Source organism: Salvelinus sp. IW2-2015, unplaced genomic scaffold (assembly GCF_002910315.2).
Source record: "Salvelinus sp. IW2-2015 unplaced genomic scaffold, ASM291031v2 Un_scaffold1976, whole genome shotgun sequence".
NCBI classification, from domain to species: Eukaryota; Metazoa; Chordata; class Actinopteri; order Salmoniformes; family Salmonidae; genus Salvelinus; species Salvelinus sp. IW2-2015.
This window is the reverse complement of record NW_019943328.1, coordinates 13,153-18,343: the sequence shown is the minus strand read 5'-3', so window position 1 is coordinate 18,343 and position 5,191 is coordinate 13,153. Positions and strand designations below refer to the sequence as shown.

General features: G+C 40.5%; 1 pseudogene; it reads right to left on the bottom strand.

Moving 5' to 3' along the window:
• LOC139024877 (phospholipid scramblase 2-like) overlaps positions 1-280 on the bottom strand; it is a 3,010-nt pseudogene extending 2,730 nt beyond the window's left edge.
• Between the last annotated feature and the right edge of the window lie 4,911 nt (positions 281-5,191).

The window sequence follows — 5,191 nt, the reverse complement described above, 5'->3', positions numbered from 1 at the left end:
AATACACAGTTCTAGGGAAGAGTCTCAGAGACTGAAGTCAACTCACCTCTTGCAGACAGCAGGGGAAGAAACAGGACATGCACTTGAGAGGTCTGGTGATTGTGATGACCTCCTGTCCAAAGTTGTCAAGGACTTTTATTGTGAAGGATCGTAGCGGTCCGCAGCACTGCCTGCTAAGACAGTCATTCTCCTCCACAGCATAGAACACGTTCTGACCCATGGCATTACGCACCTCATACTTGTTGTTGCTCTCAAAGCCAGCCAGGGCTGTGGGGTTCACACACACACACACACACACACACACACACACACACACACACACACACACACACACACACACACACACACACACACACACACACACACACACACGACACACACACACGCACACACACACACACACGTACACACACACACACACACGTACACACACACACACGTAACACACACACACACACACACACACACACACACACACACACACACACACACACACACACCACACCACACACACCACACACTGAACATGATGAAATCTATGAAAACAGGATGTGACATGGTGAAATGTTCTGGTTCTGGGGATCCTGGTGGGTCTTATGAGGCATCATCTTGTCTGTTCGTCTCTGAACGATGTAAAACATGTTACGACCACCCAAACAATGTATTGTGTGTTTTTGTGAGACAGTGTTACCGTGTTGCCATTCTTGCATGCTGGTTCATTAGGCTCTGAAGGCTGTTTGGCTCAAAGACATTGAACTTTACCGTGATGAAGAAGAGTTTAGCCAAAAGCATAATATTGCCATTCAAATTCCTTCAAAGTTTGAATTTATTTCAGGAGAAACTAAAGATGATCTCACAAAAAAGAAAAACGTTTTATTATGTTAAAGATTGTGATTGGACAGCAGGCAGACTAGTAAAGCAAATATGTTACGATGAATTGAAACAAACAAGTTTAACAACTTCTCCATTTCATCACTTTCAATCTAGTAACACCCGGAAGATAATAATATCATATCAAATCTAATTTTACTTGTCACATACGCCGAATACAACAGGTTACAGGTTACCTTACAGTGAAATGCTTACTTACAAGCCCTTAACCAACAATGCAGTTTTAAGAAAAATACCCCGGAAAAAAAATACAAAAAAATATATAAATAKAAAATATTATAAAAAATAAATTAAACAGAAAAAATAAATAGAAAATTAATAGTAACATGAAAAAAAAAAGTTAATATCAAATATAATAAAAACATAAAAATTATGTTTTTMGGGGGGGGYAAAGTTGATTCAGCTTCATCTCTCTGTGTGCAAAGTGACTGTAGCCTACTGTTCCCTCCTCTCCAGATAGTGACCATGGATGAAGTGGATAAGATAGGGAAGATCAGCAAGCAGTGGACCGGTCTACTCCGTGAGGCGTTCACGGACGCTGATAACTTTGGAATCCAGTTCCCCATGGATCTTGACGTGAAGATGAAGGCTGTGATGATAGGAGCTTGTTTCCTCATCGTAAGTCTAGTATTTTACTTCATGCTATGATGTGCTATGCTATATGCTATGCTAAGCTATGCTGTGGTTTGCTATGCTATGCTAAGCTATGCTGTGGTTTGCTATGCTATGCTAAGCTATGCTGTGGTTTGCTATGCCTTATTGCTAGCTATTGCTGTGGTTTGCTATGCTGTGCTATTCTCTATTCTATTCTATTTGTTGATGTTTGTGATTGCATGTTTTCTTTCAGGATTTCATGTTCTTTGAGAGCGGTAACCAACCCTAGCAGCTGAGGAGTAGTCTACATCTCAGACAGTCTGCACTCCTGGAGCTATAACTTCCTGCTGGTCATGGACAAGGTCTCAGATAGACATGGCACTATGTGTGACATATCTTGTTGGCATAGTAAGAACCATAGAAATAGATCTACCAAGGGATTACAGGTGAATGTAATGTAATGGCCGCTGGCACTAGTTTTAGCTTCTGGGGTTGGTACCCATTGCAGCTAAACCAGTCAAACCAGGTGTGTCAGTGTCCATTGTTCTGTATATATTAAGAGATTGTATATAAAGGCGTGTTCGTATGTGTGTTTTTACAGTGTGTACATTGTGGTTGCGTTGCCCACAACCCTCAGTCTGATAAAGGGTTGTGTGGTACCACTTTACCCATTTGCCACAAGTGAAAATAAAATGAACACCATCTTTATCTAAACCACTATGCTGAAGGGAACGTGAAAAGGAAATGAGAGATGAAGAAATGCTCTGTAGCTTAAAGAAGAAATCTACAAAAACATGTTATATTTTTTGGTAAATCGGAAGACCTTAATATGTTCTGTGTCAACAGTATATTAAGTTACCGTATATGCTACTGTGTTTTGCTCGAGACATGTAGTATTTTGAGACTTTTGATATTTTATTTATTTATTTGTGTATTTATGTACTTAATATTGTTTATTGTTTTCATGTGATTGTAATTTTGTGGGAAATTTGACATAATATTCAGTATTAAAAACATCCTCCAGTGATTTCTGAACTTTTACTGTTGAAAAGTGATATCTCAAGTATATACAGTAAAGTACATACTAAAAGGTAAAAATGTGTTTTGAGGAAAATGTATTTAATTTTGGGGGGACAAAACTGGATACTTCAAGGTGGTGAGGGTAGGTAGCAACACATCTGGCATGCTGATCCTCATCACTGGAGCTCCCCAGGGGTGRGTGCTCAGTCCCCTGCTGTACTCCCTGTTCACCCACGACTGCATGGCCAGGCACGACTCCCAACACCATCATGAAGTTTGCAGACGACACAACGGTGGTAGGCCTGATCACCGACAACGACGTGTCCACATCACCAACAAACTAGAATGGTGAAACACATCAAGACAGTCGTGAAGAGGCCACAACAAAGCCTATTCCCCCTTAGGAAACTAAAAKGATTTGGCATGGGTCCTCAGATCCTCAAAAGGTTCTACAGCTGCAATATCGAGAGCATCCTGACTGGTTGCATCACTGCCTGGTACGGCAACTGATCGGCCTACGACGCAAGGCACTACAGAGGGTAGTGCGTACGGCTCAGTACGTCACCGGGGAAAGCTTCCTGCCATCTAGGACCTCTATACCAGGCGATGTCAGAGGAAGGCTCTAAATATTGTCAAAGACCCCAGCCACCCCAGTCATAGAACATAGACGGTTCTCTCTACTACCGCACGGCAAGCAGTACCAGAGCGCCAATTCTAGGACCAAAAGKCTTCTCAACAACTTCTACCCCCATAAGACTCCTGAACAGGTAATCAAACGGCTACCCAGACTATTTGCATTGTCCCGCCCCCCAACCCCCTCTTTACACTGCTGCTACTCTCTGTTTATCATATACGCATAGTCGCTTTAACCATATCTACATGTACATCTACATCTCAATCAGCCCGACTAACCGGTGCCTGTATGTAGCCTCGCAACTGTATATAGCCTCTCTACTGTATATAGCCTCTACTGTATATAGCCTCTCTACTGTATATAGCCTCAATCAATACCACAAGTATCTATTTTTTAAACCTGATATTTAGTTACAATATGGCCTGCTAACATTATTTTCTTTTAAACTAGGGAAATTGTGTCCACTGTCTCTGTGTTTGTGCAAACAGGTCAGGGTTATGCAGCAGTTCTGGGCCGCTGGCCTCAGTTGCAAACTGTGTGAAGACAATTTCTTCCTAAAAAACGGCAGCCAACTTCGCTCAAACGGGAGATGATTTAACCAAAGCGCATTTGCGAAAAAGCATAATCATTGGCACGAATGTTACCTAACCACAAACATCACTACACAGGAAGTATATATTTATAAAACTGCATATTAAGTTAAAGAAATTCATGTTAGAAGGCCAAAATTAAACTAGGGAAATTGTGTCACTTCTCTTGCGTTCATTGCAACGCAGAGTCAGGGAATATGCAACGTTTGGGCCCTGGCTCGTTTGCGAACTAATTTGCCTGAATTTGACGTAATTATGACATAATATTGAACGGTTGTGCTGTAACCAGCAAATATTTAGCACTTATTGCGATGCCACCCGGTTTAGTAAAATACGTAACGGTTTCGTATTTCACTGAATGAATAAACGTTTTTGTTTTCGGAGATGATAGTTTCCGGATTTGACCATATTAATGACCTTTAAGGCTTCCGTACATTTTTCTTTGTTTTTTTGGGTGGGTTTTACTATATTATGATTTAAAATCTATGATTTGACATAGAGAGTCTGCCCTGGAGCCGTGGTAGGCAGCAGCAGGCTCGTAAGCATTCATTCAAAAGCATTTTCCTGCGATTTGCCAGCAGCTCTGTCGCAATTGCTTCACAGCATGCGCTTGTTTATTTGACTTCAAGCCTATCATACCTCCGAAGATCTAGGCTGGCAATACTAAAGTACCTATTAGAACATCAATAGTCCAACGGTAATACTGAATACATGGTATACGAGAGAAATAGTCCTATATAACTACAACGCTCAAACTTCTTACCTGGGAATATTGAAGACTCATGTTAAAAGGAACCACCAGCCTTTCATATGTTTCCTGTTCTGAGGCAAGGACTTAAACGTTAGCTCTTTTTATGGCCACATATTTGCACTTTTACTTTCATCTCCAACATTTGTTTTTGCATTATTTAACAAATTGGGACATCTTTCATTATTTATTTGAGCACTAAATCTGAATTTTATTGATTGATTTATATTAAGTTAAATAAAAGTGTTCATTATCAGTATTGTTGGTAACTTGTCATTATTTACAAATAGATATATATATAAAATCGCCGATTAACGGGTACCGGCTTTTTTTGGGTCTCCAATAATCGGTATCCGGCGTTGGAAAATCAATAATCGGTCGACCTCTAATGCTAACATAATTGGCAAAAGGGTTTTCTATTGATCAACTTAGCCTTTTAGATGATAAAACTTGGATAACGCTACAACAACGTAGCATTGGAATCCGCTCGCTTATAGTAGAACTCCCGTAAGAGAGGCTATATACAGTAGAGGGAGGGCTATATACAGTAGAGGCTATATGCAGTAGAGAGGCTATATACAGTAGAGAGGTTATATACAGTAGAGAGGCTACATACAGTAGCGAGGCTATCCAGTAGCGGGCTATATACAGTAGAGAGGCTATATACAGTTAAGAGAGGCTATAATACAGTAGAGAGGCTATATACACAGTAGA